The 12,858-nt window shown below is 43.3% G+C and overlaps 1 protein-coding gene across 1 annotated transcript in view; it reads left to right on the top strand.

The window, feature by feature from the left end:
- The first annotated feature begins 7,397 nt into the window (after positions 1 to 7,397).
- The window catches only part of LOC122928875 (membrane-spanning 4-domains subfamily A member 4A-like), a 44,176-nt gene continuing 38,715 nt past the window's right edge, over positions 7,398 to 12,858 (top strand). The window contains exon 1 of the mRNA XM_044282167.1: positions 7,398 to 7,500. The gene's annotated coding sequence lies outside the window, so the exon portion shown is untranslated. The remainder of the gene's footprint in view (positions 7,501 to 12,858) is intronic.

Here is a 12,858-nt window from a genome sequence, read left to right as displayed (position 1 = left end):
CATCTCACCCTACCAAAACAGAAATAAAGCATTTCTCATTTAAATGAATTAACAATTTGTGTAATACATCCATATGTTTGGACTTCCAGAGCAAAAGATGCTCTTTGTAGCCAATGGGCTTCGACCCTATTGACTTATATGTTATCTAAACCAGCGAAAAACATCTCTAATACAATTTTTCTTTTAATTTCTAACAGTTTTTAATATCTTTCTTTCTGTCAGTTAATATTTGACTTTAAACTTCCGGAAACCTGTCTTGATCATTGCCAACTTGTAAAGTTACAAGACAGTTGGACATGATTGAGATGGGTTTTCAGAATCTGAATGTAACATAATTAATATTTCCATTCAGAGATTTTGATAGTGAGAACACAACGTATATTAGAAAGTTGCATATCTTTTCACTATATTGTGATTGGAAAAAACTATTATTATCGCAGGCCAGGTTCTCAGTGCATCGCGACATCAATTTTAAAACCATTTCCCTTTTTTATCAGTGGATTTAGCAAAACAGGACTGAAGGTCGCTCAGGAAATTCTGGTGAAATTCCTTTCCCTTGTTCTCTGCTTTAAAATAAGCTAACGTTATATCATCTTTATTTCCATAGTTTATTATTTCTGGATCACTGTCAGTGGCTACTTCCGTGAAACCAACCCTGGGAAACAAAAAAAAATTGTTGAAAGATGAAATTTGATGGGAAATGCCTTAATGCATACCTACTTTTAAAGGGGTTGTCAAAAGATTGCAACCTATCCACAGGAGTGGGACTGCCAGAGATAGCTGACTTCTGTAGTCCCTATCTTCCACCCCTTTAAGGATCATTTGAGATGTAGATGATGACATGTTTTCTTCTGAAAGACCACCCACCATGAAGGCAGACTGTCACTTCTAGGGTCTGTGGTGAGAAGGAGCCTGACAACTTCTTCTGATTCCTGACTTTAAAAAACTGCATTGTTCTGCATCCACCACTAGGGGGAGCTCAATGCATTCAAATTTTACAACTTCCTTTCCGTAAGGGTACCGTCATAGGATCTCAATAGCAGAACAAACCACTTCAGTTTTGTCCCCATTCATTGTCAATGGGGACAAAACTGAACGAAATGGAATGCATCAAAATGCATTCCGTTCCGTTTGGTTGTGCTCCCATCGCGGACAGAATAACACTACAAGCAGCGTTTTTCTGTCCGCGATGTGGTGCAGAGCAAGACGGATCTGTCCTGACACACAATGTAAGTCAATGGGGACGGATCCATTTTCTCTGACACAATAGAAAATGGATCCATTCCCCCTTGACTTTCACTGGTGTTCATGACGGATCTGTCATGGCTATAGAAGACATAATAAAACCAGATCCATTCATGACGGATGCAGGCGGTTGTATTATTGTAGCAGAAGCATTTTTGCAGATCCATGATTGATCCGCAAAAAACGCTAATATGAAAATAGCTTAAAATGGTAACTGTATAACTTTCTGTGCACTGAGCTCATCCTACTGGTAGCTACAGGAAGCCAATTTGATATACTGTGTAAGGGGAACCAGAGGTTTTAAAGGTGTATGGCGGAAATACAGTAGACCAATGTATTTATGCCGGTTGTTTCGCCTAAATACATTAAGGAATATGGTGTTTAGAATGAGTGGCATATTTATGAAGCATTTGCTCTACTTCTTCTGACATAGAAGTCAGGTACAGTGGGTGAAACCATTACTTTGTTAATGAAAATATTTACCCACAAACAAAAAATACAATGATTTCCTATGGGACCCCTTGTTATTTGTGTAGGTCCCTGGTTACACCCCTATAAAGTCAACGTGGCTCCATCAACATGCCATGAGAGTGACACCATCAACTGGATCATCAGTAGAAACTCCACAAACACAGTGTTGAGTGACCTGGAAGTAAATATATAGGTGACATACAGGTTAGACCATAAAAGATAGTAGGTGCAGAAGTGGTAACACCACTCTGGGGTGTTACACATCCCCCGGCTGGTGGATGTTAGAGACCTTGGCAGCACTCATACGTCTATTTTAACCAAAAAAATATGGATATGACTTTGGTCCACCATGACAAGGCCTGTTCTGAGTGGAACCCATCTTGTTAAACCACTGTATGGTCTTGGCCACCATGCTGCAGCTCAGTTCTTTGCCGTGAGGTGCCATGTTGAACTTCCAGTGACTAGTGTCACGATACGGAGTTCCAGAAAGCGGGGACGGCCAGGGCGCGCTCGCGTCGTCAGCCCGCCTAGCGTCGCCCGTTCCAGTGGCAACTGCAATACGGCTGAGCACTGAGATGATCACTCAGCGCTCGGCTGCATCGTAACACTGGCCATGTCACATGATCTCCCCAGAGCCCTATTTAAACAGACAATCTGCTGGCCACAGATTGCCTGTTATTGAGGTCCTTCCTGCGAGATACTCACCTGGTTTGTTGTTCCTGCTTGGCTTCCGATCTCCCGTCCGGTTCATCCTTTGGTATTGACGTTCCCTCCTGGTTTTGACTTCAGCTTGTCCTGACGATTCCCTGCCTGCTCCTCCGGTACCTTTCTGCTCTCTTGGTTATTGACGCGGCTTGTTTACTTTCCTTTTACTTGTGTTGTTTGTCTTCCCTGCACTATCCTAGCTAAGGGTTTGTCAACCAGTTGTCCCTTGTCACTAGGACTTGGAAGGCAAGTAGGCAGGGACAGGGGTGCGGGTGGAGTTCAGAGGTCACTACCCCACCCCCTGTGTGTGTGACAACCAGTATGAGTGTAAGAGCAATAACACCAAATTTAACACACCTGCTCCCCATTCACACCTGAGACCTTGTAACACTAACAAATCATATGACATCTGGGAGGGAAAATGGCTAATTGGGTACAATTTGCCCACTTTCACTCAGGGGAGTACTCACTTTTGTTGCCATCGGCATAGACATTAAAAGGGTTGTCCGGGTTCAGAGCTGAACCCGGACATATCCCCATTTTCACCCAGGCAGCCCCCCTTACTTGAGCTTCAGAGCAGTTCATGCTCCGATGCTCTCCTTTGCCCTGCACTAAATCGCACAGGGCAAAGGCATTTTATGGAGTTCCGGTGACGAACCGGGGTCTCTATAGGGCTGCCAGACGGAGGCTTCCGCCCAGCAGTGAGCCCAGTGACGTCACTGGCACTGATGGGCAGGCTTTAGCTCTGCCGTACCCTGTAAAACGGCTAGGGCAGTGCTAAAGCCCGCCCATCAGAGCCGGTGACATCACCGAACTCACTGCTGGGCGGAAGCCTCCACCCGGCAGTGTGTTATTGTAAATAAAAGAGTTCATGCCCTGCACGATGCAGCGCCGGGCAAGGGAAAGCATCGGAGCATAAAATGCACCGATGCTAACATCAGGGGGACTGGCTGGGTGAAATTATGGGTATGTCAGGGTTCACCTCTGAACCCAGACAACCCGTTTAATGGCTGTGTGTTGAGTTATTTTAAGGGTACACCAAATGTACACTGTTATACAAGCTGTACACTGACTACTGTACATTATATCTAGAGATGAGCGAATTTCTCAAATTCAATTCGGCCGGTTCAGCGAATTTTCCGAAAAGATTCGATTTAATCCAAATTTATTCATGGTGATTAGCGTTAAAAAACAGCTATTTCCTGGCTGCAGAAAGACTGTATAGTGGTGTAGAAAACTGTGCCTTGCAGTAACACGCATAGGGAGTCTGCTGTGATTTTGAAACAATACTGTGAGTCCGTATGACATGCACATGACAGGCATCGCTCTTAGAATCACTGCACACTTCACTTATTTGGGCAGTTACGGGGCCAAAACTGACCAAATAACTCAATTGTGAACCCAGGCTTACAGGTCGATGTTAGCATCAAGAAGAAGCGCACTCGTTTTACACTGTCGTCAGTTGATTTCACATAGATGTCTACAGAACCTGTTCTATTAAACGCATATACAAGTAGAGCCACCCAACAGAGTGGAGAGGGTCACTGATTATTTTGCCTTTCCTCTGATCTGTCAGAAAAATAACCCCCAAAAAACTGATCCTGTCTGTTGAGCGTCCGCCTTTACTCGGTCACATATATTTTTTTCCTTTTTCTTCCCTATTTCTAGAACCCAAAAAAAGAAATATAGCAATCACAATTCACCGCAGAATGACTGATAGGATGTACTTATATTTCCTTTTTCTACACCACGTAAATGGCTGTAGTACAATGCTACTTCACCGCTGAATGGCAATTAAGACTTTCTTTTTCTGAATAATTGGGTACCCCCATAAAAAAATTCACAATTCACAGCAGAACAGCAATTAAGATGTATTTATTTTGCTATTTCTACATCCCCAAATAAGAAATATAACAATCACAATTCACACCAGAACGGCTAATGGGACATACATATCTATCCTATTAAGGCCTCATGCACACGACAGTATTTTTTCACGGTCCGCAAAACGGGGTTCCGTTGGTCCGTGATCCGTGACCGTTTTTTCGTCCGTGGGTCTTCCTTGATTTTTGGAGGATCCACGGACATGAAAAATGAAAAAAAAATCTAAGTCAAGTTTGCCATTGAAATGATCGGAAAAAACGGACACGGATCACGGACGCGGATGACAATCTTGTGTGCATCCGTGTTTTTTCACGGACCCATTGACTTGAATGGGTCCGTGAACCGTTGGCCGTGAAAAAAATAGGACAGGTCATATTTTTTTCACGGCCAGGAAAAACGGATAACGGATGCGGCTGCCAAACGGTGCATTTTCCGATTTTTCCACGGACCCATTGAAAGTCAATGGGTCCGCAAAAAAAAACGGAAAACGGCACGACGGCCACGGATGCACACAACGGCCGTGTGCATGAGGCCTAATACTCATTTTTGTGAGTAAGTGTATATGGTACATTTTACAAGATTATTCACATAACTAATGTAATTAAATGTGTGGATATTTCCCTTTTACAATAACAGAGTGTAGTTACCGGTATCTATCAAACCACGTCTTTGAACACAGAGATGTCCCTCTTGATTCTGACTTAAAGACACAGACATGAAGTCATTAGTCATTGTAATATAACCACTGAAAGAAGAATACTTTAAATGTAGAATCAAGAATTCCAATTCTAGTAACACTATATCACACACTAAACTTTCTGTTAATAAGAAATTGTAAACTTTCTTTACATTTTTATTATATATTTTATAACACTTAATTTTTACTATTACTAATGTGTTATGTGTTTGCATCCATCAAACATATAAGGGTCATTTATTAAGACCTGCGTTTTAGAAAATAATAACTGGAGATCACGAATTTTAGAATTAGCAAATTATTAGGCCAAAAATTTTAGAAATATCGCAAAAACGAATATTGCCCATGCTGCTCATCTCTAGTGGCAAACGCTTTGAAGTCAAAATATATGAAATCCATTGCCCAGTCTAGAATTACCTCCTCATAGAAACTGATTGGATCAGGTTTGACAGGACAGATCCCTCATAAGCCCGTTCTGATAAGTTAAGCCTCATTCACACGTCAGTGTTTTACGGACATGTGCTGTAAGGCTCCATTCACACGTCCGCAAAATGGGTCCTGCAATTTTGCGGAAAGGGTGCAGACCCATTCATTCTCTATGGGGACAGAATGTGCTGTCCACATCCACATTTGCAGATCCGCACTTCCGCATCCGTGCTTCCGTTTCCGCCAAAAAATAGAACATGTCCTATTCTTGTCCGCAATTGCGGACAAGAACAGGCATATTCTATTATGTCGGCAATGTGCGGTCCGCAAAATGCAGAACGCACATTGCCGCTTTCCGTGTTTTGCGGATCCGTGTCTCCGTGTATCCCCAAAACACATTGCGGACGTGTGAATGGAGCCTAAGTGTTCTCCATGGACAGCACGCGTCCCCATTCATTTTAATGTGTATATTCACACATCAGTGTTTTAGCACGGTCCGTGGATTTGTGTTTTTAGCACGGATGCATGCACTATATTGTCCGTGTTCACAGATCCATCATGCCCATTATAGTCTATGGGCCCATGAAAACCACGGATGCCATCCATGTTGCATCCGTGTTTAACGGATCATTAAGAAGAGATTATTTTTCAGCTGTTCAGTGTCAGTGAAACACGGATGCAACACGGACAGTAAAAACGGACACACGGACCCAACACGGATCCTTCATGGACAGCTTCACAGATGCATCACTGACCACTTGCTCACGGATTTGAGCACGGACACGGATGTGTGAATGAGGCTTTATCTCCTTAGGCTACTTTCACACTAGCGGCATGGACCTCTGGCAGGCTGTTCCATCGGGTGAACAGCCTGTCGGATCCGTCTTGCCGCTAGTGAACGTGTGCCCCCGGACTGCCGCTCCATCCCCATTGACTGTAATGGGGGCGGGGACGGAGTTCTGGCGGAGGCACGGCGAGAGGCTGTCGGAATAAATGTTGGACATCTCGTAGTTTTATGCCGTGCCTCCACCGGAACTCCGCCCCGCCCCTATTATAGTCAATGGGGACAGAGCTTCAGTCCGGGGGCACACGGTCACTAGCGGCAGGACGGATCCGACAGGCTGTTCACCCGATGGAACAGCCTGCCGGAGGTCCGTGCCGCTAGTGGGAAAGTAGCCTAATTTTTCCTAAATTTTTATTTTCTCTTATTGTGGATGACATTTTGGGCTTTGGAACCAATTGCTAAAGTTACAATAGTTTCAACTTACAATGGTCGTCCTGGAACCAATTAATATTGTAACTTGAAGAACTATATATTCTGGGGGGGTTTTCTTGAAGTTTTTTAGTGCCTCTTCTCTACCTTCCTGTTTTAGTAATTTAAATTCTTTCATTTGTGTTGTATTGCCCCCTTTACTTCTGCATTTGCAACAGTTTTTTATTTATTTAGTATATTTTTCATTCCACTTTAACAGTTTGTACTGTTTTGTCATCAAGTCTTAATTAAAATCTATCTTAACTCCAGGTTGTAATGCATCAAAACTGGAAAAAACACCAAGGGAGTGAATACGTTCACAAGGCTCTGTGCATATAAGTTGCATTAAGCCTGTTACAGTTAATTATGTTTTACTCTGGAGCGCTGCGGAGAAAATATAGTGTGAAAGCCATCCCGCCCCATGACTCTTCTCACCATTCACGGCTCATTTGTAAACAATATTTTCTCTGAAGCAGCAGAGCACTATTATACTACACATGGTTCAGGCTGCAGGAAACTTCTCACAAGTTCCCTTAAAGGATAGAATAGAAAAATGTTTTATTGTTACCAATGTTTCCTCATTTTTTGCTTTTTTGAACACCACAGCTGCTGGATCAGCATCTGGATGTTTCCTCTTGGAAATGAACATTCACTGAACATGGAAACAGATAGGGCAGATTGAAAAACATCTACGCCTCGCCCCCTCAGAGAAGCATCATGAATTCCTTTCTGAGTAAACGGTCATATGATCAGAGTCAGACGGAAGGAATATCATAGTGGATCTACGCTCTTCAAAAGCCAGCACGAATCCCAAGACCAGGTACAGTGTGCACAGATCTTTACGTCCAGTAGTTCACAGCAGAGAAAAAAAAGAAGCTTTTTCGTGTACGGCCACATGGTCAGGTTTCTGCATGCAGTTTTAGAAGCCAAAAGCAGGAATGAATTTAAAAAAGGAGAAGTCTTCTCTGTCCTTTATACGTTCTCTCTTTTTATGATGCTCTCCTGATTTTGGCTTCCAAAACTGCATCAGGAAACTGTGTGGAAGTACCCTAAGGCTGGGTTCACACCTGAGCGTTGTGTATGCACGATTGTACGGGCGTTTGCAATCGCGCATACAGAGACCAGCGAACACCTATTGTTGCGCGTTCCCACTGAAGTCTATGTACGGGAACGCGCGACAAGACGCCCCAAAGAAGCTCATGTACTTCTTGGGGCGTCGGGCGTTTTACAGCGCGATCGTACACGCTGTAAAACGCTCAGGTCTGAACCATTCCCATAGGGAATCATTGGTTCTTGCCTGTTGAGCGTTTTACAGCGCGTAGGAACGCACTGTAAAACGCTCAGGTGTGAACCCAGCCTTACAGTGGCTAACACAGCATTTGTTTCCAATAACTGCTTGCTCATCAGAGGAGGTGGGAGCTGCTACACATCATGGTGGTGCTGCCTTAACCCTTTCATGACCTAAAAAAGGCCTGAATGTCCAGGCAACTTTTTGTGATTTTGTGCATGTGGTGGTTTAGTGATACAAACTTTTTTATTTGTTTAACTGCCAAAATCATTTTAGCGTTTTATTTTTTTTTACTTGACACTTTTTTTTGGGGTTAATTTGGAGGAAAACCTCTAATTCTTACTAGATTTAATCACCGGGTAAGGCCTCCTGCACACGACCATTTTTTTCCCCCCCCGTTTACTGGCCGTTTTTTGCGTTCCATATACGGTCCGTATACGGAACCATTAATTTCAATGGTTTCGCAAAAAAAACAGAATGTACTCCGTATGCATTCCGTTTCCGTATTTCCGTTTTTCCATTCCGTTTAAAGATAGAACATGTCCTATTATTGCCCGCAAATCACGTGTTCCGTGGCTCCATTCAAGTCAATGGGGCCACAAAAAAACGGAACACATACGGAAATGCATCCTTATGTCTCAGTTTCCGTTCCGATTTTTGCGGAACCATGTATTGAAAATGTTATGTCTAGCCCAATTTTATCTATCTAATTACTTTATACTGTATATGCCATACGGAAAAACGGAACAGAAACAGAAATACAACGGAAACAAAAAACGGAAAAACGGATCCGTGAAAAACGGACCGCAAAACACTGAAAAAGCCATACAGTCGTGTGCAGGAGGCCTTATAATGAATATATAGTGCTGAGAACAGCCCAAACAATTCAATGTACTAAACACACCTAAAATTAGCACCAAACACGTATATATAAACATGAAAGAAAAAACAACCTCCCGACCACCTAACGCAGGGATGTGTCCTGCGGGCAGCCGGGTTATTCCTCCTTGACGCGTCGGCGCCTCGTCTCGCGAGAGGCGAGATTTCGCGTGAACGCGCGCGCATGCACGCGCGTTCACAGCGACGCGCAGCTAAGAAGTTGATCTACAGCCTGCCAGCAGCAATCATTTGCTGGCAGGCTGTAGATGCAATTTTTTTAACCCCAAAAAGGTATATTAGACGCTGTTTTGTTAACAGCGTCTAATATACCTGCTACCTGGTCCTCTGGTGGTCCCTTTTGCTGGGATCGACCACCAGAGGACACAGGTAGCTCAGTAAGTAGCACCAATCACCACACTACACTACACCCCCCTTTCACTTATTAACCCCTTATTAACCCCTGATCACCCCATATAGACTCCCTGATCACCCCCTGTCATTGATCACCCCCCTGTAAGGCTCCATTCAGACGTCCATATGTGTTTTGCGGATCCGCGGATCCGCAAAACACGGACACCGGCAATGTGCTTTCCGCATTTTGCGGATCCGCACATTGCCAGAACTATATAGAAAATGCCTTTTCTTGTCCGTAATTGCGGACAAGAATAGGACATGTTCTGTAGGCTCTACAAAAAACGCAGTGTTCGCCCGATCAGGCCTGATCTTGTGCGCACACTTGCGTTCAGTCCGCCCTACCGCAGTTACAGAAATGTTTTATTTCTGATCACTGCAAAAACACCGTAAAATCGCTGTGGCGCTATAAAGATCACTTTTGAGGGGCATGGCGAGTTCATAGATTTTTTTGGGGGGGCACAAGTTAGCGAAAAAAAAAATAATTTCTTACAAAGTCTCATATTCCACTAACTTGTGACAAAAAATAAAATCTTACATGAACTCACTATACGCCCTCACGGAATCCAAATGTGTAAAAATGGCCTGTGAAATCTCATTGGTACTCATTGGAATTTGGGCCCCTTTGTGCATCTTGGCTTCAAAAAAGTGTCACACATGTGGTATGGCCATACGCAATGTGGTTTGGGGTGTATTTTTACATATACCCATGCTGGGTGAGAGAAATATCTCAGTAAATTGACAACTTTGTATAAAAAATATGTAAAAAGTTATCATTTACAGAGATATTTCTCACGCACAGTATGGGTATATGTAAAAATACACCCAAAACACATTGCCCTACTTCTCCTGAGTATGGTGATACCACATGTGTGACACTTTTTTGCAGCCTAGGTGCGCAAAGGGGCCCAAATTCCAATGAGTACCTTTTAGGAGGGCATTTTTAGACATTTGTATTCCAGACTTCTTCTCACACTTTAGGGCCCCTAAAATGCCAGGGCAGTATAAATACCCCACATGTTACCCCATTTTGGAAAGAAAACACCCCAAGGTATTCCGAAAGGGGCATGGCGAGTTCATGTAAAAAAAAAAATTTTGTCACAAGTTAGTGGAATATGAGACTTTGTAAGAAAAAAAACATTTTACGCCAACTTGTGCCAAAAAAAAAACTTCTATGAACTCGCCATGCCCCTCACATAATACCTTGGGGTGTCTTCTTTCCAAATGGGGGTCACTTGTGGGGTATTTATACTGCCCTGGCATTTTAGGGGCCCTAAAGCGTGAGAAGTAGTTTGGAATCTAAATGCCTAAAAAAATGTCCTCCTAAAAGGTACTCATTGGAATTTGGGCCCCTTTGCGTATCTGTCACGAGGGTGTCCAGAGCCACGTCTGACTCCGTTATACCCGGGGTCAGGAAGTCGCAGCGGGTGGCTGCGCGCTCTATGTCTAAAGATCACGTTGTTTCTTAGTGATTGTTTTCTGTGTTTGCCTTGCAATCCTTTTTGTCTCACTCAGGGATCCGTAGCTTCTCCTCCTCAGCTGTTTCTTGTCTGCCACTCCCAACCTCCTTATATTCTCCTCTCACACTTCTCTAGTTGCCAGTTATAGAGCTTCCTGCCTGGATTTCTATACTGACCCACTGGAGCTGTGAATCCTGGTTGTTGTTCCAGAGTGCTACCCTCCGGATCCCTGTTGGGCTTTTTGTTGTCTCCTGTTGTCGCCCACCTGGGATTATATGTTGAGTCTGCATTGTCTGTCCTCCCCTTGGTGTTTTCCTTTAGAGCTAGTGGTGCGGACTAGTGTTCCCACCGCACTGTTCACTAACTAGGGCTCATCTTAGGGAAAGCCAGGGTTTTAGGCACGTGAACGGCGTACGGGTGAGGAACCCGTCTAGGGACGTCAGGGCAGCCAGGTGCCAGCCGCAAGGTGAGTCAGGGGTCACCACCTTCCCTCTCACTTGGGCAGGGCCTTCCTCTTTCCCTCCCTCTGTGTCACGTATGTGATAGTCACGCCGATCGTGATAGTATCTTGGCTGCAAAAAAGTGTCACACATGTGGTATCACCGTACTCAGGAGAAGTAGGGCAATGTGTTTTGGGGTGTATTTTTACATATACCCATGCTGGGTGAGAGAAATATCTCTGTAAAATGACAACTTTGTATAAAAAAATGGGTAAAGTTATCTTTTACAGAGATATTTATCTCACCCAGCATGGGTATATGTAAAAATACACAGCAAAACACATTGCCCTACTTCTTCTGAGTACCGCGATACCACATGTGTGACACTTTTTTGCAGCCTAGGTGCGTAAAGGGGCCCAAATTCCAATGAGTACTTTTAGGATTTCACAGGGCATTTTTACGCATTTGGATTCCAAACTACTTCTCACGCGTTAGGGCTCCTAAAATGCAAGGGCAGTATAAATTCCCCACATGTGACCCCATTTTAGAAAGAAGACAGCCCAAGGTATTCCGTGAGGGGTATGGTGAGTTCATGTAAAATTTGTCACAAGTTATGGGAATATAAGACTTTGTAAGAAAAAAAATAAACTTTTTCCACTTGTGACAAAAAATAAAAACTTCCATGAACTCACTATGCCCATCAGCGAATACCTTAGGGTGTCTACTTTCTGAAATGGGGTCATTTGTGGGGTGTTTCTACTGTCTGGGCATTGTAGAACCTCAGGAAACATGACAGGTGCTCAGAAAGTCAAAGTGCGTAAATTAATGTTTTTGCACCATAGTTTGTAAACACTATAACTTTTACCCAAACCAATAAATGTACACTTATTGCATTTTTTTTAATCAAAGACGTGTAGAACAATAAATTTAGAGAAAATGTTATATAGAAATGTCGTTTTATTTGAAAAATGTTACAACAGAAAGCGAAAAATGTCATTTTTTTGCAAAAGTTTTGGTCAATTTTGATTAATATAAAAAAAGTAAAAGTGTCAGCAGCAATGAAATACCACCAAATGAAAGCTCTATTAGTGAGAAGAAAAGGAGGTAAAATTCATTTGGGTGGTAAGTTGTATGACCGAGCAATAAACCGTGAAAGTAGTGTAGTGCAGAATTGTAAAAAGTGGTCTGGTCATTAAGGGGGTTTAAGCTAGGGGAGGTGAGGTGGTTAACATACATTAATTTAACATATATAAAAATATACTTTGTAAAAACAGCAGCAAGGAAGGGGGAAACCTTCAGTGAGGAAAAAACAACCATAGGGGAGGCTGAGGGGTCAACACACAAGGGTATATAGATTGCAGAGAGAAGCCACACACAAGGGTATATAGATTGCAGAGAGAAGCCACACACAAGGGTATATAGATTGCAGAGAGAAGCCACAAACAAGCAAGCCAGTAAGACAATAGAAGCCATCAGACATAAAAATCCTAAGTAAGGCATAAACCAGGTATCCTCAAACTGCGGCCCTCCAGCTGTTGCAAAACTACAACTCCCAGCATGCCAGAACAGCCTACAGGTATCAGCCTACAGCAGGGCATTGTGGGAGTTGTAGTTTTACAACAGCTGGAGGGCCGCAGGTTGAGGATGCCTGGCATAAACAGACCCATGTGTGGAAACGATAAGCAAATAACTACCCAAGA

Source organism: Bufo gargarizans, chromosome 2 (genome assembly GCF_014858855.1).
Source record: "Bufo gargarizans isolate SCDJY-AF-19 chromosome 2, ASM1485885v1, whole genome shotgun sequence".
Classification (NCBI taxonomy): Eukaryota; Metazoa; Chordata; class Amphibia; order Anura; family Bufonidae; genus Bufo; species Bufo gargarizans.
The sequence above is the reverse complement of the archived record's forward strand: the minus strand, read 5'-3'. Positions and strand labels throughout refer to the sequence as shown.